The sequence below is a fragment of the Carlito syrichta genome, unplaced genomic scaffold (genome assembly GCF_000164805.1).
Source record: "Carlito syrichta isolate Samal-C Ts95f unplaced genomic scaffold, Tarsius_syrichta-2.0.1 Scaffold303987, whole genome shotgun sequence".
Taxonomy (NCBI): Eukaryota; Metazoa; Chordata; class Mammalia; order Primates; family Tarsiidae; genus Carlito; species Carlito syrichta.
In genome coordinates this window covers 696446-721729 of record NW_007248083.1, presented here as the reverse complement: position 1 = coordinate 721729, position 25284 = coordinate 696446, and the positions used below count along the sequence as shown (strand labels likewise).

General features: G+C 37.0%; 1 pseudogene across 1 annotated transcript in view; it reads right to left on the bottom strand.

Moving 5' to 3' along the window:
- LOC110595747 overlaps positions 1–25284 on the bottom strand; it is a 39732-nt pseudogene continuing 14448 nt past the window's right edge. The window contains exon 2 of the transcript XR_002482043.1: positions 1–460. The product of XR_002482043.1 is annotated as an NADH dehydrogenase [ubiquinone] 1 beta subcomplex subunit 3 pseudogene (transcript). The remainder of the gene's footprint in view (positions 461–25284) is intronic.

Below are 25284 nucleotides of genomic sequence, written 5' to 3'. Positions count from 1 at the left end.
TTTTTTTTTTTTTTTGGTGTATGTTTTTCTTTATTAACTCTTACTAATATTCTTGAAGGATCAAACACACAGACAAGTAGGTTACAGTGAAGAAATATTATTTTGGAGAGTTAAGAAGCCACTAAGATCTTTGCAGGTAATATCTTCAGTGATGCTTCTCATCTTTATTCTGGGACATCAGGTAATATTCAGCCCCTACAGCTACCACACATGCAGCAAATCCCCAATTGAATCCTTTTAATAATGCACCAACAAAGGAAACATTGTTCGCAAAGCCACCCATGTATCTCCAAGCTTCATTGCATCCCCATGGGTCCCTCAGTCCCTGTGCAGTCAGTTTTTTCTGGACAGTTTCTAATGGTATCCCTTCTATCTTCCATTGTTTATAGTCTGGAAGTTCCATTTTACTATGACCATGTTCATGTCCATGCCCATGGGCTATGTCTGACAGCAATCTGACCTCTCAGGACATTCAACTCTCCTGTTTTCTATTGAGTACTCTGGTTGCATTGTCAAGGGTGGGCTTGAGTGGGTGTGAGACCAGAGAGGAGGCCACTTCAGTGTTTGAGCAGAGCTGATTAGTCATACAACAGGGACATTCATTTTAGAGTGGGGGAAAAAGGATAAAGACATATTTAAGCTATTATGGTAGATTAGCTCATCAGTCTCTAATTTAATTTCTGCTCTCCCTGCTTTGGAGTCACACACCCTCAACATTTGCCAGGTGACGTTGTACCCTGATGCTACACTAGAGGCAGAGGACATTTTTCATGGACCTGGCTGTGTAATTTTCTTTGTTAAACACGGAGTTTGAAATGTGGTTGTGCAGGTCACCTTCTTAAGCTCCTCTCATCGCCATAAAACATATTCTAGGTAGCCTCGAGTTTCAGAAGGCTGGGAGCACACCTGCATCTAGCCCTCTGTTGAAGCCAAGCCCAGCTGCCTTGCAGCCTGAAGTAGAGGATCCCTGCTAAATCCAGCCTAGGTCAGCTGAGCACAGTTACTCTCTAGATGCATAAAAATCGTTGGAGGCCACTGAGATGTTTGGGTTGTTTGTTATGCAATTCAAAGTGATAAATAGAGACATGAAGTTAGAAGGATTCTATGGTTGATGGCTATAGTTTAGAAAATGGGGTTCGTGACCCACCTGGGCAGCAAGACCTCATCTCTACAATAAATCAGAAAATCAGCCAGGTATGGTAGCGCATGCCTGTAATTCCGGCTACTTGGAAGGCTGAGGTGGAAGGATCGCCGGAGCCCAGCACGTCGAGGCTGCAGTGGCCGGTAGCGGTCACTGCACTCCAGTCTGGGTGACAGAGTGAGACTCCAACTCAAAAAAAAAAAAAAAGAAAATGGGAACATACTGGAAAAGGTTATCTAGGTTTTGATTAGAATAACTGAGGGTATAATGATTACAAACCTAAGACTAAGGTCAATGGAAAAGAAACAGCATTTGTGGCAAAAGTTACTGAGTTCAGTATAAGACATTTCGAGTTGGTACTCTTGGTAAGATACCTAGATGGGACAATCTAGCCTTCAGTTGTATACATAGCTAAAGGTTTGAAAAGATATTAGGATTGAAGATGAAAAAGAATAAGTCATTAAGTTATAGTTGGTAGCTAATATCATGAGAGTTAGTAAGATGGCTCAGGGAGAAAGTGAGAAATAAACATAAAATCGGGCCAAAGAAAGAACCCACCCAAAGGCTAAATAGAGCAGAAGGAACCACTAAAAGATACTGAGAGAAAATTGTAGCTAGATGGAGAAACACAGTAATACAAAATAAGAGACAAGTGAGTTTCAAGAGACAGAATGATGTTATTGAATGTGACTGTGGTGGGTTGGTGTGGAAGTCAGATTACAAGTGAGGTGAGTAGTGACGCTGAGAGGAAAAATCTTACTTTCGTCAGAAACGTATCCCTGAAACCATCTGTGACATCCGTATATCTCAACCACAAGTGGGCCTTTATGCAATGGAATAGCAGATTCCAGAGTTCAGCTTCCTCTATTTAAGTCCATTTATAACTTTTGAAACAAAATCTTATGGATTACTTTAAAATCCTATATATGAAATCAATTCTTTCTTCAGACTCTAACATACTCAATATCTGATTCTTAAAGCAACCATGAAGGTAGAAGCAACCGAAACACTGGCATTCACACTCAAACTTGAAATTTGGCTTCAAATCCTATTATTCCTTTAGCTACACTACATCATATAGATAATGGCCACGAAGTAAAATACCAATTACGTGTGAGTGTGTTTCTATGTCTCAGTGTCTAATGAGCCCATTTGATCTCTGAGAATCACTTTGGTTATTACTGGAGGCAGACAAGAGCATCTTGGCAGTAACTATGTCTTATTGCATCTGTTAAGCAGAAATTTAGGTAATCTAGGATCAAGGCATGACAGAACATGTTTCTAGCTTGGTTTTAAAGCCTTATCATTCTTTACCTAAATGTTTAAAAACATTATGTTCCAGCAATGTTGGATTTAATTGAAAGCTGTCTTATAAAATGAATTCAGTCAGAAGCAATTTGTAAAAGTTGTTGAGAGACTGTGTGTCCCTATTTACAAGTGCTGAAATTCTGATAGAGTTTGGGTTAGAGGGCAAAGAGTAAGGTAGTCAATAGTAGGACAGCAAATATTTCCACTTTATTTTCTAATAACTTTCCAGATATGATATGCATTTTTTTGTCATGTCCCATCACTTAGTGTCAATTACTGCTAGAAGTTGGTACATGTTAGCATATGTTTCTATATTTTTTCTAAAATATCCATAAATTATATCATTTAAAAAATGAGATGATACTCTTAAAATTTTCTGAGTCCTTTTTAAAAGAACATCTTATATTCTATTTAGTTTTCTTATACAAGCACTTCTGATACTATCTGTGGTAAATAATATTTTTTAAAAATTTCTAGTCTGTTATAAACTAATACTTATGTAAAACACATAACAAAACAAAAACTTATTACTAAAAAAATTAAATATAAAAGACATGCGAAATTTAAGTTTCTAATTTTTAATTATTATTAGATTCAACTGACATTAAATTATTCTGTCAAACTGGTATAAAATTTTTAAAATGATGATTCTCAATGTGTGTACTTATCTTACCATAGATAAGTAATAAACAGCCACCACGCCACACTTTGAGTAGTCCAGGGCTACTTTTTTACCCGATCTGCCCTATCACATTGTCTATATACACAGAAAAGAGTTCCAACCATCCTTTCTGGCTTATTTCCATTTTATTGGGAGTAGACAGGAACAAGTTTGTAAAGACTAGTGTCAGCAGTTGAAGGAAGAGTTATCATCACAGGTGGACTCTTATATGTGAGAAGGGCAAGGTATAAAATTTAGTTAGTAGAAACAAAATAAGTAAAATGCATAGCTTTAGACAAAGTGTAAATGACAACAGATGCTTATGGAGAAACAGTCAAAACAAGAAGTTGGCAGAATAATAGAATGTTTTTCATTCTTCAATCTTAGACATGAAAAGAGCCAAGAACACAATTAGTCTATAACTAGAGGGAGTTCTCTGTCCTATAGAAGGTTTATATCAAATTATTATTTTCAAAATTGGGTACGTATAATACTAGTAATATGTGATACATTATTTGGTGATACATGGGTATGATCTTTATGTTTATACTTATGAGTATTTATCATGTTAGAAAAATAGAACTTAATATCACAATTCTGAAATCATGACTAGTATCCCTTAAAATAAGGCTAAATAGTAAAATGAGTCATGATAATCGGAATAGCATTATTGATTAATAATAGTATAGATTGTATGCAAATATGACTGTGGAAATTACTCGATTTAGGAGAAATCTCGATTAGATACAATTTAAGGTCTTATTCGTAGCCAAAATTCTATATATTTTCAGTTATTATTTTGAAACAATACATATTGTTGAACTTTGGGCCCTGGGCAAATGAGTGGAAGCACAGGAGAGGAAGGCTGTTTTGGTTAATATTGCAATGATACAGACCACCTTAAAATTAGTGGCCCCCAAACAGCCATTTTATTATGTTCACTGGTCATGTGGATCAGGAATACAGAGAGGTCAGTGCAAAAACAACTTTTCTCTGCTTTATGTTGGCTGGAGCCTCAGCTAGGAAGACAGGAAGGACTTGGGCTGAAAGGATTTGAAGACAGGCTGATGGCTACACCACCTACATGTTGGTTTCACTTTATGATGTAGATTTCTCATAGTGTGGCATAGTGTAGCAGTATCAAGGTAGCTGGACTTCTTACAAAGCTGCTCAGTGCTCTAAGAACAAGGTGGAAGGAGAATCACTTTTTCAGACCAAGTTCAAAACTCATGTAGCATCACTTCTAAAGTATTCTATTGGTCACAAGAGTCTCAAATCCTCCCAGATGCAAGGGAAAAGAACACAGACCTTATCATCAGATAAGAGGAGCATCAAAGAATTTGCAGCTGCCGGGGCTCAGAAAATGTTACCCCTAAGTTCTTTGAACCAAAGGAAGTCTAAGAGGGCTTCATAAGTAAGAAGGTGACTCTGACTTTCCTGCCTTTCTGTGTGAAGCATGGTAGTAAAGGAATGTTCTAACCAACTTTACCTGAAGGTAAGTCATAAGACACTCATTCCAGAGGAGTTCGGCCACATACCTGGAATAGTGGGGGAAGGAATGCCACACCAAGAAGTCAGGAAGAATCGGAACAATCAGGCCTAGCTGAGTCCTCCCCCACTCAATCAAATACCATTAGATCATACCCTTTTTGATCAATCATTCTTCTTTCTACACAACTGTCCATTCTTTATCCAACCTATTCAAGCTTTCCATTACTTCTGAAAGCTCTCATTTCTCATAAAACTGTTAAATAGATGTGTTTTGTATTTCTCTTACTGTCTTCTGTTATAGGAATATCTGCCATAACCCTCGTGATAGGCAATGAAAAGGTATTACTTTTTTACCCCTACACAGTCACTTACTTTCAACAGCCTTAAAGAATAATAGTATTGATTAAATGCTTCAACCATATTTACTGGGTTGTTTAATCCAGCTCCCCACCCTTGGCTTCCCTTGACCAGAAATAAATACCTGCAAATGGAAAGGGAAAAAAAAGATGATTAAGAGGTTTCTAATGGCAAATGCCTTCTATCTATTACATTCTAGCCAATCACTTGGTAAATGTTAATGCCTATACTCTTGGTATATTTCACTTTTGTGCTATTATTACTCAGGGTACTATGCAGAGAACGAGATTTTTTTGATTGTGCTGATAAATATTTGCAGAACTGCTAATTTTGTGTATGTGTGTTGGGGGGGAGTTGTTTAAATCTATTTCAAAGATCAGAGAAATAAATAGGAAGACCTGGCAAGATACATTGTTATTCACAAGCAAGCTATTTGCCATTTTAGCCAGTCTTGAGTCATGACCAAATCAGTTCACATGCTCAAAACACCAAAATTCAAAATAGACAAAATTAAAGTGGTGTACTGGCTACTTAGAGCAGCTCTTAAAGGAGAATGAATGATCACAGCTGATGTTTTCTTTAAAAAGAGAAAGAAATCATTACCAATCTAGTAAACACACAGAAACACCTAAGCTGGAAATCTAAATGTTTGGTAGTAAAAGTTCCTCTCTCTACATGACTTCTTCCTCATTCCTTGAGAAACTGAGATCGGTTCTAATAAGTACATCCATGAGTGGTAGTGTTCTCTTCCTCAACCCTGTAATTCTCCTTGAAATAATTTCCCGCCAGCAGAAATGTTATGCAACAGAAACAAAACCGAATGTTATGATATGGCCAATGTCCTTAAGCAGTGCTTCTTATGGGAACATAGCAAATCTGCTGGGAAACTTTATTCACTACTTTAATTCTTTCTGTGGTTGTGTTTATACACTTACTATCTAGCTACCTTTTTTAAAAAATAGCAAATTTGTTGAATTACCAATATATTTCCCACCAAAGTATTTGGGAGTGATCTATAATAATGAACGTGCTTCTTATGCTTTAATGTGCCCAGGATCACCAGGAGATCTTGTTAAAATGCAGATTATGAAAATTATGATTCTGTAGGTCTCAAGAATGGCAGGAGGGAGTGGCCTAGGATTTTGATGCCAACATTGCTGGACCTAATTCTATACTTTGAGTTGCAAGAATAGAAGAACACAGCACAGTTTGAGTTTACATTCATCAGAAAAATTTCAAAAATAACTCTAATTATAATCAGCTTTATGGTTCTCCATACAAAAACTGATTCAAATAATCACTATAGTTGTTTCAAATAAATTAAGTTTGTGATTAAGGACAAAACATTTTCAACTTTTTACCAGAAGCACAAAGATTGGCAATTTCAGAGTGAGATCATTAGGAGACATGAGATAAGTGAAATTAATGAGAAATGGCAAAATCACTATCGTGTTTACTGAACATTTGATTAGTTCATTTGAATGCATAAATTTGAGTTCTCAAGGCTAAGGTTCTTGAGACGTGTGTTTTCCTTACACACTGGTTGTTGTGTTCTCAATCTCCCAGTCAAAGACAAACTGAACATTCAGAGCAGCCAAACACACACACACACACACACACACACACACACAACATACAGGAGCTAAATTTACTCCATTCCAGTAGCATCCCCAAATGTGTGAGAAGAAACCATTTTAGACATTTCTATCAGGGTCCCAGCCCTTTACTAATTTTCAAGCTCTGAGCCAAAAAGAAAAGGCAACAGTATGTAATTAGAAAAATCTATGATTTACACATTAACAAGCAATGAAATGCAACCCACAGAGGGGAGAATGGAATTGTGGCCAGCTAATAAGTGTCTGTACTTATTAAGGCTAAAGAAACAACCTATGAGACAAATCTAAGCCTTTCCCAAACAGTGCAGTGTAATTATATTTGGCATGAGTTCCACAGGGGGACATGCAGCTTTAGAAGCCTAAAGAACTGAGAAATGGGAAGAAGAGAGCCAGCTGAAGATATGAGTAAAATATTTTTCAGATATATCACAGATGAGGGAAAGGATAATGGTAAGAAAAAAGAGACACTGAAGGCCATGGGGAAAAGGAGAAAAATGAAATATGCCTTTTTAACCTCAGCCTTCATTCTGGAAGATGATGGGAAAATTTAAATTTCAAAGTCATCCACAAGAACTTAGAGAATAACCTTGATGGAAAATTTCTAGCAGGAATACAGAGATCTTTAATGCCAAAAATCAAAAGGAACAGACAAACAGTCCCTTGAAGAATTTATTCCTCTCCTGATGATAACTTTGTTAAACACTGACTCTTATACTAGAAATGATGAAACAAGTGTTATTTCTGCTTTTGAGAAGTTTCAGTAGAGGGAAAAGTCTACAAACACACATACTGAAACTCACCAGAAGTCTACATACACAAGTTCAGTAAAAACTCTGCACCTTTTTCTCAATAGGAGCCTTGGGCTCAAAACCCAGAAACTCCAGTTACTAAGAAGTCAGTGTGACCTTGGGCAAAACACTTTACCACTTTGGATCTCTGGTTACCTGTCTATAAGGTGGAAATGATATCTATGTGACAAGTCCATTGGGAGAATTAAACATAAGAGGGTACAACTTGTAAATGCGTAATACTTTTTTTTTTCTGTCTTTTCTATCTGAATTAAAATTTGCTGCAACGGGCCAAGTTGAAGGATGATGTCTGGGACATTTACAATGGTCTATCAGCTTTCCCCACTAGCTCTGTTCTTCCCTCTTTTTCTTCCTCTCTTCCTTTTAATGTTATTGAGGAAATCACAATAATGAATACAATTCCCGTACTTGGTGAGCTCATAGTGGAGTAGAAGAAACAGCACTATAAATCATTTCAGTGCAATGCAATACGTTCTGTAGCAAGGTGAGTTCACTTCAATGGGGGAAAATAAGGAATGGCTCTCCTAATTATAAGCAGAAGGAATGCAAAGTCAAAGCCAATGGTATTAGAAGTGGTCAGGAGCTGGGCTCGGTGGCTCAGCCTGTAATCCCGCACCTTTGGGAGGCTGAGGTGAGTGGATTGCCTGAGCCCGTGGGTTCGAGACCCGCCTGGGCAGCGAGACCTCACCTCTACAATAAATAAATAAAAAAAATCAGCCGGGCGTGGTAGCTCATGCCTGTAATTCCGGCTACTTGAAAGGCTGAGGCGGAAGGATAGCCGGAGCCCAGCAGGTCGAGGCTGCAGTGGCCGGGAGCGACCACTGCACTCCAGTCTGGGCGACAGAGTGAGACTCCAACTCAATTAAAAAAAAAAGAAGTGGTCAGGAAGGGTTTACTAGAGGCAATCACATGCAAGATAAGTTAGGACTCCCAAATAGACCCAGTTCTAGACATCATCTTATCCCTAGTTTCTACTACAGTGTCTGATATATAGTTGGAGGTTAAAAAATTGTAAATTAATAGATAAGTGACAGTGGTGGGCTAACACTAGGGAGTAGATTGGGCTCTCTAGACCAGCGGTCCCCAGTCTTTTTGGCATCAAGGACTGATTTCACGGAAGACAATTTTTCCACGAATTAGGGTGAGGATGGGTTGGAGGGTGGATGATCAGGCATTAGATCTCACAAGGAGAACATAGCCTAGATCCTTTGCATGCACAGTTCAAAATAGGGTTCACGCTCTTATGAGAATCTAATGCCGCTGCTGATCTGACAGGAGACAGAGCTCCACTTGCCCACTGCTCACCCCCAGCCTTGCGGCCTGGTTTCTAACAGGCCACAGTCTGGTCCCCATCTGCATCCTGGGGTCTGGGGACCCCTGCTCTAGACTAATGGTTATCAATTGTGGCTGAACATCAGAACACTCTTAGGAGATTCTAAGACTATACTTTTAGGATGGAATCCAGGATGATAAATTTTTAGATAAAGCTCCACAAAAAATTTTGTTGTACATGCCAGTGTAAGGATCACTACACTACACTACACTACTCAAGAATTGCATGTGTCAAGGTTCAGAGATGCCAGGACACTTGCCACAGGCAGATAATTAAGAATACAGGTCAGACACAGTGGCTTCACACTTGAAATCCCAGCATTTTGGGAGGCTGAGGTGAAAGGATTGCTTGAGCTCAGGAATTCAAGACCAAGCGGAGCAACATACAAGTCCCCACTTCCACAAAACATTTAAAAAAAAAAAAAGAATACAGCAAAAAGAAGTAGCCTGAGGGTTTTGTGATAGAGCTACCACCAAAGCAAATCAAAGCAAAGAAATTTCTTCTTTCCCGCTTATGAGGAGGTTTGGAATTTAAATTTAAAAATTGACATATAATTGATGTGCATATTTTGAGGGTATATGTGATATGTTAATACATGTATACAATGTTTAATGATGTTATCAGGGTAATTGAGATATTCTTTACCTCAAACATTTATCTTTTCTTTGTGTTGGGCACATTACAATTCTCCTAGTTATGTTGCGCTTCACAACAAATTGTTAACTGTAATTTTCCGACTGTTCTATCAAATACTAGAAATTATTCCTTTGATCTAGATGTATTTTTTTGTCCATTGAACAATTTCTCTTTATCATCCCTCCTTCTCTCCCTTCCCAGTCTCTAGTAACCACTATTCTGCTACCTACCATCACAAGTTCTACTTTTTTAGCTTTCACATATTAGTGAGAACATATGACATCTGTCTTTCTGTGTCTGGCTTATTTTATTTAACATGATGACATCCAGTTCTATTCATGTTGCTGCAAATGATAGGATTTCATTCATTTTTATGGCTGATTAATATTCCATTGTATATATCTGATGCATTTTCTTTATATATTCATCTATTGATGGACATTTAGATTGATTATATACCTTGGCTATTGTGAGTATGGGAATTCAGATATATCTTTGATTTACTAATTTCCTTTCTTTTAGATATATACCCAGCAGTGAGATTGCTGGATCATATGGTAGTTCTATTTTTAGTTTTGTGAGGCGCATTCATACCATTCTCTATAATGGCTGTACTACTTCACATTTGGGGTAGGACTTTTGGTTAGATGACTGGCCTAGTCTGGGTCCCCTAAAACTCAATAACAAAGTCTTGTGTGTAGGTAGTTTATTTAGAGTTGATTTCTAGAAACAGAAGCTAGGGACCAGAGTATGTGTAAAAGGAAGGGGATAAAAGAGCATGCTATTGAGTTGGTAACCACTGTGGGCAACTCCATCCAACCAGATCATCTGAGAAACATCTGTGACAAATTAGAATTTTCCTTCGGAGGATCTCCAGGAAGAAACATTCATCAACTCCAGTATCCACTGAAGGTTGTCTAGGGTATGCTAACTCCTGTGCACTTGCAGGCATGCCAGGCAGAGAAACCCTAGGGCGGAAAGCAAAAGATGTGCTCTACACAATTGCAGTGAGATGCTAGCGAAACAAGATGAGTTCAATTTCATATGGAACTATCCTAAAGCTCCAACGGGAATCAGAGATGAAACTGAGAGGGGGAAGGTAAGAATGATATATGGGGATTCTAATATATTGATTTTCAAGCTTTCTTTTAATAAACAATTTAAACTTAGTTTACTTATTTGAAGCATGCATTAAGAGTTATCACACCCTGATCAGAGCACATCAACTTATTCTTCTCATTGGCATATGCTCCATTTAACCTATTATTTTAGAGTCTGCTGCAATCAGTAGCCGTGGCTTCTTCTGAGTATATAGAATTTAGCACAATTTATTATATTATGTAATAAGTAGCCCTCTATAATTATTTGTTTTTTAAAAATGAAAATTTTGTTACTCTCTTTTGGCTTCACATTACAAAGTTATTTCTTGTTCCTAGCCCTCTTGACAAACGATATAGTAAACTCTTTTTATAAATGAAGATGACATCATATCTTCAATCTACCATGATCAAAGAAGTTTAGAAATACTAATAGAAATATAGATGTCTACATGATAATTTATAGTATTGCCAAGGAAGGCTGACTGAGTGAAATAGTATTCACCTTAGTAAATTCTTCAATTTCAGCTGCGGAAACTCCCTTTTTTAGTGCCTCAAGTTAATGCTAATCAGATATAGATAAATGTGTGAGCTTCTCTCTTGAGAGCAGAATCTATATGTGTTTTGTTCTCTATAATACAGAGTATCCCCAGGGTCTCAACTAACATGCCTTCAGGGACCAGACAAGGAATGTAAATGAATGAGATCATAGGAGTGCAGAGCCAGTGGGAATCAGACAACATATACCCTATTTTAAGGCATTTAATTTTTACTATTTCAAAATACTATCTAGCCAAATAATGTAAGAATAACAATAATAAAAATTATTTATTGATGACATCTATGAGTAGGTTGAGATAAACACTTTATTATTATAATTATCATCACCATCATTACTGTATTTTCATTTTATGGGCTTTACTATGTGGTTTATAACATTTAAATAATATCCTTTGACGATCACATGTTAACCATTCAACAATCAATACATTTGTGTGTGTGTGTGTGTGTGTGTGTGTGTGTGTGTGTAAGTGTTTAAATTTTTATGTCAAAGATGTAGGTTAGTTATACAAATTGTCATTGTGCAGGTAAAGTCTGGGCCTCATTTTGGTCCCCACTTCACCTGGTTTGAGATCAGGTACCCTATTGGTGAAGAATACCCTCCATCCCTCCCCTCATGGTTTCCCTCTACTGCCAATCCCTTTCTTATAGTATTATGGTAATTGTTCAGGGTCTGCTTATGAGTGAGAAAAAGCGGAACTCAATTCTTTGTTTCTGTGATAGATCACTGAGTATTACAGACACTAAATCCATCCAAGTTGCTGCGAAGTTCAAAATTTTGTCCTTCTTTATGGTTGCATAATATTCCATAGTGTATATGTATTACATTTTTTCCTCCAGTCTACTTTCAATGGGCGGCATGATTGGTTCCATGTTTTTGCTATTGTAAACAGTGCTGCAATAAACATGCGTGCACAGATATCCTTTTCATAGAGTTATTTGAGTTCCTCCAGGTATATTCCCAGAAGGGGGATTGCTGGGTCATATGGGAGGTTAATTTTTAGATCTTTCAGGAATCGTCACACTGTTTTCCACAGAGGTTTTACTAGTTTACTCTCCCACCAACAGTATAGAAGTGTTCCCTTTTCCCTGCATCCTCTCCAGCATCTGTTGTTTTTTGAGTTATTGATGATGGTTAACCTGACTGGAGTTAGATGGTATCTCAGTATAGTTTTAATTTGCATTTCTTTCATGATCAGTGAGGCAGAGCATTTTTTCATGTATCTGTTGGCTGTTCATATGTCTTCTTTTGAGAAGTGTCTACTCAGATCTTTTGTCCACTTTTTTAAAAAAAATTATTTATTTATTTTTTATTATGAAGTTGTGGGATACAGTTAAGGGTTAGGTATACAATTGAGTTTCATTCAGGCACCCTGTTGATATGGGGTGTTTCCCCGTTCCCAGACAGATATTTGCTACTGTTAATCCCATCTCCCTCCCCCCACCATAGTTTCCCAGTACTGTCAGTCATTTTCGTATAGTATTGCATTGGATGTTTAAGGTCCATTATATGAGAGAGAACATGTGATACTCAGATCTTTGTTTCTGTGAGAGGTCACTCAGTATTATAGACTCTAGTTCCATCCAGGCTGCTGCGAAATTCATGATTTTGTTCTTTTTTATGGCTGCGTAGTATTCCATCGTGTATATGTACCACATTTTTAAAATCCAGTCCTCTTTTGATGGGCAGCATGGCTGTTTCCAAGTTCTTGCTATTGTGAATAACACTGCGATAAACATGCGTGTGCAGGTATCTTTTTTATAGAGTTATTTGTGTTCTTCAGGATATATTCCCAGTAGGGGGATTGCGGGGTCATATGGGAGGTTGGTATTTAGAGTTTTTAGGAATCGCCACACTACTTTCCACAGAGGTTGCAAACCTCCTTACATTGTCCACTTTTTAATAGGGCTTTTTTTCTTTTCTTTTCTTTTTGGCATGTTTGAGTTCTTTGTAGAACCTGGATGTTAGGCCTTTATCAAAGAAACAGTTGGTAAACGTTTTTTTCCTAATCTGTGGACTGTCTCCCTGCTCTCTTCATGGTTCCTTTGACTTTGCAGAAGCTTTTCAGTTTGATGAGGTCCCACTTGTCTATCTTATCTCTTATGGCATGGGCACTTGGGGTTTTGATCAGGAATTGGTTGCCAGTTCCAATTTCCATAAGTGTGTCTCCTGCATTTCCTAAGGTTCTTATAGTTTGAGGTTCTATGTATAGGTCTTTGATCCATTTAGAGTTGATTTTTATGTATGGTGTTAGGAAGGGGTCTTGTTTTAATCTTCTGTATGTGGTCAGCCAGTTTTCCCAGCATCATTTACTGAATAAGTTTTCCTCTCCCCAGTGGTTGTTAGTGGAAGCTTTGTCAAAGATGAGTTGGTTGAGAAATTGAGGTTTTGTTTCCAGAATCTCTATCCTGTTCCATTGGTCTATATGCCTGTTCTTGTACCAATACCAGGCTGTTTTGATTACTGTAGCCTTATAATAAAGTTTAAAGTCTGGGAGTGTGATATCTCCTGCTTTGTTTCTTTTGCTAAGGATTGTTAGGTTATTCATGGTCATTTATGATTCCATATGAATTTCAGTCTGGAAGACTGATGCTGGTAATTTAATGGGTATTTCATTAAATCTGCATATTGCCTTGTGTATGGTGGACATTTTAACAATGTTGATTCTTCCAATCCAGGATCATGGAATATTTTTCCATTTGTTTGTCTTCCTGGATTTTTTTGAGCAGTGTTTTGTAGTTTTCATTGTAAAGGTCTTTCACATCTCTGGTTAGAAAGATGCAGAGGTATTTCATTTTTTTGTGGCTATTGTGAATGGGATTGTGCTTTTTATTTGGTTCTTTGCCTGTTTGTTGTTGGTATATAAGAACACGACTATCTTTTGCACATTGATTTTGTATCCTGAGAGAGCCAACTCTCCAGGAAAGGCTCAAGAGTACAATATTTCTCAAGTTCTTGAATGTTTAAATCGGTGTTTCTACAGACTTGGAACTTGAAAGACAGTTGACTAGATTATTTTTAGTTGCTACTACACCACCTAGGTTACTTGTAACTTAGTCTTTATTTAGGAGATAATGTTGTCCTTTTCTTCCATTTATTTTCTAGGATTGGCCAACTCTCATTTCCTGTTCTGGCCCATTATTTTGCTCTGAATTTTTGTCTAATTTAAGATGCTATTTCATATTTGCAAATGCTTATTTAAAGATATTTAATTCATATAGGAGTGCTATTCTACAAGTTTTCTCTATTTGCCAAAGTCCTTTATCAGTGTAAGAAGGTTTTTGACAACAATCAACACATTTATTCAGTCTTTCCCTTTTTTCTTTTAAAAGTGTATTTCTATTTCATCAGGTCACGTAACATTTACAAATTACTCTTCCTTCCTTGTCTCCACCCTTCTTTTACTACTAAATCTAAAGAAAAATATAGTTGGTGTTTACCTTAATCCTTCTGTCCAGGTTTCTGCAGTCATTTTTCCATTGGATGCAGTTCTTCTTCTAGCCAGCTCTCCAGGTAAGACTCAAGAGTATGGTATTTCTCAAGTTCTTAAATGTTTAAATTTACTTTTCTGTGAAAGACTGTTGACTAGATGTGATATCATGGGTCATATATCCTTTCCTTGAATTTCTTGCATCACTATTATTTTATTTGGCATTTCACTGTCAAGATCCTACTGATTTTATGTCTTATAAGAAATGTGGTCTTTTTTCCCAAAGCAACGGATTTTTAAAAATTTCTATAGCATTAAAGTCTAATATTTTCCAAAGTTGATCATTCCGATAATGGTGACAAGTTTCAATACGTAAACTGAGATTTTTTTTATTTCTAGAACATTCCATTGATCATAGTTTTAAATATTGGCTTGTTGCACAATTTTGTTTTTCTTGGATCTTCTTCCTATCATTATGACTCTTTTTCTTGACTGCTTTTATTCTTCTTCTAAGGTCCTTTCTATTTGAAGTTGCTACTACACTACCTAGGTTATTTGTAACTTAGTCTTTATTTAGGAGATAATGTTGTCTTTTTCTTCCATTTATTTTCTAGGATTGGCCAACTCTCATCTTCCTGTTTTGGCCCATTTCACTTTTAATTTTTGTCTAATTTAAGATGTTATTTCATATTTGCAAATGCTGAAAGATATTTAATTCATATGTGAGTGCTGTTTTACAAGTTTTCTCTATTTTATGGTTTCCCTTGTAAGGAACATTTTCATTAGCCAAGAAGTTTTGATGCACATGCTCTGTTTTCTTCCCATAGAAGCTTTATGTGGCTATTGCTTGTCATTTTCTATTTTATTTTTAAGTGGCCTAATGCTCCTGGGTGAATAACACGAGTTTCTGTGGTGAAGAGTCTGGGACTTACGTAGTTTATTAGGTTTCTTAGCTCAAGAATGCACTCTTTGGTTGGCACAGTGAAATGCAATTTATTTAATGGAGTGTTTGTGAGATTTAAAAAAGGGCTGTGTGTTCTGATTCTGTAATTCTCCTTTGTTTCTGTAAGATCCTTTCCTTCACTACCAAGCCTCCAAGAGAAGACTTTTCCTATAAGATAACCCCATTTCTTCCAGAAGCTATATTTTCCCAAGACTAACACTTTTGATCTTAGGCACTTCAAATTCTTTCAATGTGATCCACCATACATTAGATATCTCTCGCTGTATAACAAATAACCCCACATTCAGTGACTTAAACCAGCAAACATGTATTATATTACAGCATTTATGGGTCAAGAACTTGAGAGCAGTATAACTGGGTGGTTCTGGCTCAGTTCCTCTCAGTTCTGGCAATCAGACATCAGCCAGGACTTCAGTCATCTGAAAACTTAATTGTGGCTGGGAGATCCTCTTCCAGGTTCATTCATGCAGTTATTGGCAGGAGAATTCCATTAATCAATATCATTGGATGTTAGCAGAGTTCTAAGTTTCTCTCCATGTAGGCTACTTCCTAGGGCTGCTTGAGTGTCCTCACCACATGGCAGCTGGCTTCCCCAGAGTGAAGAGAGAAAGAGAGACAGAGAGAGAGAGAGAAGAGAAGTGATGCTAATTTCCCATCATATCTTCTTCTTTTCTGCATATCTATTTGACTCTTCACTCCAACATGGGCTCCTGAGGTGCTTATATGTAAATTGAAGGCTGGATTATGTTTTCTTTCCTTGTGATGCTGTAGGCATGGGTTGCAATTTCTTCTTCTCTCTCTCTCTTCTGAATGATCTATGTGGATTTTGGAGGTAAAATGGAAAAAATTGTATTCCGGCAACATTATCTTAAGGGATCCTGGAAGTTTCCAAATAAATAATTTTGGGGCAGTCCTCTGTAGGCCAAAACCAATAAATAATTTTTGAATGGGTGAATGGGTGAATAAATTGGTACAAGATGAAAAGGCTAATTTACTGAATGAAACTACACCAATCATTATGGGGACGGAATTCTCATGACCATATAATCAGACTCTTTTGCTTCTAGAGAAAATAGGGAGTCATATTATAACCAAAATGCCCCTGGGTGAGAATAGAATGTGTAAAAGGGGACTCAGTTATACAATTTGAAAGTTTAGTGGCATAAGACCTATTCATATTAACAGAATGCTACCACTGGCATGATAGAAGCCTGGTAGGATGGTCTTACAAAGAAGGTAAAACCAATAACCTGTTCGGTGAGTAAGTCTGCACTGTGTCCTTGGCCTTCCAGCACCATGTTACACTATCTCAAAATACATTCATATTGCTTGGAAATATGGTTGTCTTTTCATGCACATACAATGAACAATTGGAATGCAGCAGAATGTCTGCAAGCATGCATATTCGCCTTTGCAGATAGGGCTCATGTACACCTGCCTACGCATATATGACTCAGTCCTTCATCTCATGGAGCAAAAACCTGAAAGAGTGGGAAGTGCTCAAATTTTAATACCAGACCCATGTTCCTCAGCCCACAGGGAGTTCTCCACTGAGATAACTTTGCCAGAATATCTCATCCCTCTGAGACTCAAACTTTTTGTCCAAAACCCTTAGGACAATTTTTAGTTTCTCTCTCAATCAGTGCATCTTTTTAGAAAAATATTTTGTTTTTCAGAGGCAACAGTCTTTTCTTTTCTTTTCTTTTTTTAATATTGTCTTCAGCCTGCATTTCTGAGGTAATTCAGGGTGTCGTATCCTCTCGAATCTCTTCTGATCAAGTTCAAAGATCAGATTCAAAGATACCTTTCTCTTAATTTGGGGAGTAAAAAGGAACACATTTTCTTCAACTCTGTTTTAGAGGTGACATTTTGTAAAGAAGAATGGCTAACTTTTGGTACAGAAACAAATACTGTATTATTTTAAGGCATGCCTTTGCTCCTGAAAAAAGAAAGAAACCAGCATAATTAATTGACAGAGCCCAAGTCTAACAATCATTGTGAAAATGAGCAAACATGCTGCAAATCAAGCTTGCAAACATTCACAATAGGTCTCATTTCTGTTGTTATTTGTTTGTTTGTACATCATCATTTCCAATGGTTTTATTTGAGTAGGCATTTTTTTATTGTTAGCAAATTTCAGATTATTTGGTTAAAGCACAAAGCAAGTCATAAGACTAAGCGACAAAAGGAAAAAAATTAGAAGTTGGCTACTTCTAAAACTATGAAATTTGAAGCTTTGAGAGTTATTTTTAATGGAATGTTTTAAAAAATACATCTCAGACATCTGTCTATAGAAGTTTCAAATTCTAAACAAATCAACAGAAAAAGAGTATTCAAAAGTAAGGAACATTTCGGTAATTGAAAAAACAATGCACACACACACACACACACAAAACAAAACAAAAACCGCTAGCTTTACACTTCCTGGAAGTCTTTCAAATCCTAGGACAATAGTGAAGAGAATCTAGATTTCTTTGAAAATTGGCACAATTTTAAGAATTAAGAGACATGATAGTGATTCCTTTCCACCAGAGGGCACCATAGACTACAATCCAGCAAGAACGCTTGAGGGTCTGGGGACATAAATGCAATAATCGAAAGCAGCTCCTTTTAGGTTTTATATTTTTGTAACAAGGAGAAACTTTTAAGAGAAATAGTGAGAATTATTGATTTTTCAATAAGGTAGGATTTGTTTTGAAGACATTAATTTGACTATACCCTTCTGACATTTTTACCCTCCAGATAGAAAACAAACAAAACCAAAATGGAAACAATGGCTTAACTTTCTATTTATATGTGTACTTCTACAAGGTTATTTATGTGGAAGTTGGGTGATGGAAAACTATTTTAGCTACAATAACCCCACACAAATTCTGCCTACAGTTTTGCCTGTTGGGATTCACCTGGAACAAGCATTCAGAGTTTGTGGGTTCGGTGGAATATGTTCTAACTTCCAAAGAAGCAAGGCTTGTCCCTCTCCATGGACACTGGAAGTTAAGTGTGTCCATCCATTTCCAGCTCAATCGTGCACTGAGAAACTCCTGTCCCCTTCAACACAGAAGATGTCCAGCTCATCATCTGTTGAAAATCCAGGCTTTTCCCTGAATCCCTGACAGTCAAATACTTGCAAGCCACCCTTTAGTTTGCTTCAAATGCTGGGCCTGTAAAGACAGATTTACTTATACTCCCTTTGTACTCCGAGGGGCAAATTTTATCAGCTGAAAGCTCGCTTGCAGTCTCCTGTGAGTGTTCAGTAAGCCAAAGTGCTTGTGAAGTATAACCCCCATGGCTGCTTTCCACAGGCTGATTAGGACTGAAATAGTGCATTTGAAAATGGTGCGCCATTTGAAATTCATGGGCTGGCAGAGGATCACAGCTGATCATAATTTCTCATGTGAAAATGTGATTTCCTTCCCCCTGTTTCCTCTTGGTAAGCTGCTGAGGAGTATTAAGTGAGTTTCCCAGCCTATGGCCAGGGACTTCTGCAACAGTTCAGTTGGAGAGACACAATTAGGAGTAACAAAGGCATCTGGTTTCTAGGCTCTGACTGTTTAGGCTTACCCAGGGATGGCTTTCAGGCTTAGGGACTAATGAATCCTATATGAAAGGGTGCAGGAAAAGAGAGACAAATGCTTCTAAGCAGTTTAAGCCTCTCCCCTAGTTTATATCATTTTCACAATCACTTTGGATAACAAGAGCTTGTGTCTATCTCTCATAGTGATATTGGCCTAATTTCCCCATAGAACTGATGTTTATGGGTTTTTTAAAAATAAACATAGAAATTGACCTTCCTAGTCTTAAAACTTACAACTTCCATTTGCCTTTTCTGAGTTCCTTCCTCGGGAGACCGACCCTCCAGCCAGGGACTGAACCTCGCCAGAACACACATCCAGACAATGAGACGCCAGACCCCTCATAATAGGATTGCTTCCTTACCCTTCCCTAATTGCTATTTTACATTCCTCCCCCCACTATGCAAACCCCCATTTCTATTGTCTGGGGAGACAGATTTGAGACTGACCTCTGGTTCTCTATGCCTGATACCACCCAATTAAAAGCTTTCTTCCCTGGTAATATTCCTTGCTTCAGGAATTGGCTTTCAATAAGCTACAGGACCTCAACCCCAAGCCCCACCACCTTGCATTTTAGTGACAACAGAAATAACATAGCTTTGAGGCTGAATGACCATCTAAGGCCTAAACTGACTCTACTACCTTCCCAGAGACTCTGGAGAGTGATTGTAATTGTTTCTATTTCCACACAGTAATTAATAAATTACTAAAATTTGTTAAGAGGGCAGATCTAAGGTTAAATGTTCTTACCACAAAAACAAAAACAATGAAAAGAGAAACATAAATAAATACTTTATCATTAAAAACGGAGAGTGCTAAACCAAATAAAAATGTATAACCGAGTGGGCATTCCACACAGTATAATTATTTTGTTAACAAACATAACTTTTCTTGGGACTCTCCTCCCCCATGATATTGTGTTTTTCTCATTCTAATCCTCCCCAATGCTAGACTATTTTACATTTCCTATGAAGCCTAAATCCTCCCTTTATGAAAATTCATGACTGCCGCATGTCTGAGCAATTTAATGGGGAACATAGGCTCCCAAACTGGGAGCCCTAAGTCAATGCAATGAATGGAAATGACAAGTTGTAGTAAGTCATTCAAAACTCTTGATATGGGCATTCAGTCTGAGGACAGCAGTATAGTCTTCTGCACTGAAATGATAGCAAAGCAGTGTGCTTGCATTGATCAGAATCTGTGGCAAGTATTTCTGACTTAAAAAATAGGAAATAAAATGGTTGCCGAATAAATATATGGAATTCTCCATTGCTTGCGCATCTTTGCCTGTCTGACCGCCTTCCATCTCTTTCCTTCCCTTCAAAGCATTTAAGGAATTAAGAGAGAAGTTTGTTATCTTTGTTACACTTCTCACTTCCCATTTCCTCTACTACCCCCAAGTCTTGTTTTCTACTTCCAAACTTTACTGAAACTGCTCACGTCAAAGCTACTTTCTGGTTGCCAAAGTCCATAAGAGCTTTACAGTCCAAATTTGATTTGCCTTTCTGTTAAGTCTGGCATAGTAGACTTCCTTCCTTTGCTGATTTTCTTGTGTGACTTAACTCCCCTTCTCTGGCTGTCTCCTTTCGGGCTCTTCCCTCTGCTAACTCTATCCTTGTTCTTTTTCAGTGTATTTGACCCCTAAGTCACTCATTGTGACCTCAACCACCACTTATATAATGATTAATTTTGAATCTTCTCTCTAGTGCAGACTTCTGTGATTCAGTCTCACATTTCTGTCTCCTAAATTTCACCACCTGGATGTCTGCAGTGGAGAAAATACTATGTGTCCACCCAGACTGATGCTTTTGTGTGTATGTTCTACTTGGCACAAATTTGCTAGCCTTCCTTGCAGTCGGGTAGGCTATGTGATAGACACACGGCTGGTGGGATGTGGGTAGAATTAACACATCACTTCCGTGTCTTACCCCATCACACCTTGCATGAGTCTCCAAGCTCTTTCTCTTCCCTGGCAGCCTTGGAGGAGGGTGATGTCACAAGGTCCATCAGCCAGGAGTATTCATACCAGATTTTACTGAAAAGAAGAGTAAAGTTGTGTTAGACCACTGAGAATTGGCGCTATTAGCGAGAGCAATTCAATTTCTCTGATTATTGCTATGTAATAAAGGACTCAACATCCTAAAATGGATCTCACTTTGCTCTACAACACAAATTTCCTATCTCAGTGCATGGGATCCTCAGCTTGTCCAAACCAGATAATTTAAAGACACTCAAAACGTATGCTCCAAGCTTGTCCCCATGTCTAGCTTTTAACCAAAACCTGTTAACTTGAACTCTTCAATTTCCCTGGACAACAGTTCAGGCTCTCATGGCTTCCTAAATGTTTTCTCTGTTTGGTCTCCTCTCCTGTCCTTGGGAGTCCATTTCCTTCACCCTTGGAAGGATAATCTTATTCTTCGTAATTATTTCTTTTCACCTTAAAAATCAATAGCATAAATATTCCACTAAGCAATGATTGTATACATTTTAGAAATTGAGGAAAACTCAGTATTAAAGTTTTGTATAGAAGATAAAAATCAATTACGTCTCAATGCCCATATAAACACAAATAAACATTTGGTTCATGAGCTTCTTATATTATTTTTATGTCTATGTTTTTTATCTAAAAACATATGATTTTATCTAAAATTTTAAATTTAATTTTTATCAAAGTAATACATATATAAATTTTAAAAGTAGATTATTAGTACTACATTTATAGTAAAAACAACAGTTCCCTAACTTATCCCTCACTATTTTTAATTCTACTCCCGGAAGCAAATGCTTTCTATTCATTTAGTATTTATTATTCATGTATTTTTCTCCATATTTCTTTTTTTTTTTTTGAGTTGGAATCTCCTCACTCTGTCGCCCAGACTGGAGTGCAGTGGCCGCTCCCGGCCACCGCAGCCTCAACCTGCTGGGCTCCGGCAATCCTTCCGCCTCAGCCTTCCAAGTAGCCAGAATTACAGGCATGCGCTACCACGCCCGGCTGATTTTTTTTTTTTATTTATTGTAGAAATGAGGTCTTGCTGCCCAGGCGGGTCTTGAACCCGCGAGCTCAGGCAATCCACTCACCTCAGCCTCCCAAAGGCACAGGATTTACAAGCTGAGCCACCAAGCCCGGCTTCTCCATATTTCTAACTGGCATGCAATTCATTGATTTTCTTAAAAATTTATGTTTTATCTGCTGATTTTCTGCTATAGAAAATTAAGATATAGTTCTGTTATATCCCACACCCCCACACAAATATACTTGACAATAAAATGATGCCACTCTTTTGATTAAATCAATAATAATACTTTCATTTGTATTACTCTGGAAATATTATTTAAAGCTGAGCCTCAAAAATATACTAACTATATTCTTGCTCGAGTTTTTGCTTCTTGGTGTTTAATAATTATTTCTCTTTATTGTCTTTTTTGTTTTCTATATATTTATTACAGAATTTTCTTTCTTCAAAAATAACCAAATGTTCTTTTCACTACACATTAGGTATTCAATTAAATACATTTTGGGGCAATTTCACTATTAAAGCCCTCCACATTCATGTTCCAGTCTGGACTATATATTTTTGGCATCCAAAATAGATACATAATATTTATAAAACAAAAATAAGGAGAAAAATAAAATGGACAAAAGATGTGAAAGGCTGTTTACAAAAGATGAAGTCCATGACCAATAAACATGTGAAAATTTACTCCATTTTACAAGTATTAACCAAATTAAAAAGCTTGGTGATACTAAACATAGCAAAATTTAAATAGGTACAACCTTTTGGGAGAGTGCATCATAATCTAAGAAAGTTGCAGATGTACCTAAACTGAATGTTATATACCTTAAAGTAACTCTTGCTCTTAGATATAAGATGTGTGTATAAGCTTTTTGCAGCATTGTTCTTACTAGCTCCCAATGGGAATAGTTCTAATGTCTACCAATAGGATATTGAATAAAGAAATTATGACATATTCATGCAGTGGCATGCAGTACTGCAGTGAATTAATGAAGTATATATCTGTATGAATGAATCTCAAATAGCATGCAGAGCAATGATAAATATCCCAATTTCAGTCTAGTGATTATCCCTGGGAGAAACATGTTGGGTAGATAAGCAGCATGGTGGCTATATTATATTATTCCTCATACCTCCCTGTTTTAAATATTTCATAATACAGAAAAAAGCACAATTGGAGTCAAAATATTGTAAGAGAGCATATTTGGTGTGTTGGTGTTATTTTGTTTGTTTGAGTATGCGGAAGTTGGCTGACAGCATTGGTTGTAAGATCCCCTTTGAATAATTCTCCAGAAAGAGCAGTATAAAAATAATGTTATTTGATAGAAGAGAAAGGGAAGGGCCAACCATTGTCTTTATCCCCTTCTCTCCAAACTTCTCTTAACAATGAGAGGTGCTATGTTTGGATAGTATTTTGGAAATAAGTCTCCTGGCTTGGTCTGTAGCTACTGAGCAATTTCATTTTGACTCTAGGGAACTTTACATCTGAAAGTGCGTGAAATAGCAATTAAGTAAATACCTGCCTAGAAAAATAAGCTTCCTATGTGGCGGACTGTCATTATAACTGGGAAATGGCTTCAGAAAAATTCAGCCTTCTGTGATTCTAAATCTTGCAGACTTGTGTGGAAATGTTGAAGGCTTTTTCAGATTTGCACACACCTTAATGTTGCGGAAGTTTGACTTGCTAATTAAGCTAAGGTGCTCTACCAGTGATGTTTATTAACAGAATTTTGAATTCAGTCTTGATGCTTCTGCATGTGTTTTATTTTGGACTGAACACATTTCTGCATTGGGCTGTCAATATTTTCCATTGTAAGGATAAAAGAATTGCAACAGGCCCACAAGATAAAAGGCATTGCATTGCATCAAATCACCTAACAATCCTAGCGGTTGCTTTGTGCTCCTTTGTCCACCATTAAAAAGAATTCTAGGGAGTTCTGCAGTGAAAGCAATGGATTGAAAATTAGAATTCACTCTCAGCTTTACTAACTTATCATCTAGTGGTGTGGAAAGTAACTCTGAATCTTCAGCATCATGTACTAAAATGTTAAAAGGTTTACAGCACTCACAGGGGTATAACAAGGTTTAATATATGTTTAGAAATTCCTATAATAAGCTGTCTTTTTTTCCAAAGCATTCAAGATACTAAAACTAATTAGGTGCTATCTACTTATTAAGTGCTAGATGATGAATGTTTTTACTGAGTTTTGAGATTCTAAGGAAGAAATCGTGAGCCATAATTGTTGTTGGCAGTGAATAGTACACATGATGAATTACATGAAAAAATTCATTTCATTACTGTAGCAGATTTTAGCTATTTCGCTGTAGGAATGGAAAAAAAAATACTGGCTAAATTGAAAGGTTCAACCAAACTAAAGAAACACTGACATATCTGAACTTTCAGGTGAGTTAAGGATGAACCCTCAGGATGTCATGTGAATTGAGATTAAGGAGAATGAGTTTCTTTATTGTCTAATTTGTATCTAGAAAAGTCAATTTCCAGAACCACAGTCTGCCTCGGAAATATTCCGGTGGTTCAGGAAGATGTATAAAGTTGTCTTCTAATAGAGAAAAGAATGTTTAAGGATTTGGAAGAGAATGAAATACTAGAGCCACAATTTCAAAGTGTCATATTCCCAAAGATTTATAAAAAGACCATCTAAAGTCTAAAGACAGGACAAGGGCACTGCAGCCAGTCCTGGGTGATTTCTCTATAGGTAACTTCACTGGGATGGTAACTCAGTTCAGTCTGGCCATGTCAGCACCCATCCTACCTTCCAGAAGCTATTAACTTTGAGAGACTTTTTTTGTTCTCTCTTTCTTATGTCCCAGTAGTATATACCACAGGCCACCTTATCAAATTAATCATCCCTACTTATAAGGACGCAACTTAATAACACTAGAATAAACTTGAATTTCAGTGATTGACTGCAGCTGCTAGGTAAACCAAAGTATAATTATCCTGACAATGCAACTATAAAATGCTTTGGAATATCTAAAATGTTTTCATACTCTGCTGATTACAAAGTCAGAAATGAAAGACTCCTTTTTTACAGCAGTTTTTCCAAGGATATGTATATCCTATTGTGTGGTTTTTCTCTTTTCTTATAAATTTGAAAGAGTTCCTTTTATATTCTAGGTATTAATTTCTTGGTAGTTCTAAACAATTGCAAATTATTTATCCCATTCTGTCACTTATTTATTAATTTTATCCATAATATTATTTGAACAGAAATTCTTAATTTTTTATAATTTATAATTTTTTTGGTTTTATGGTTTATATATTTGAAGTT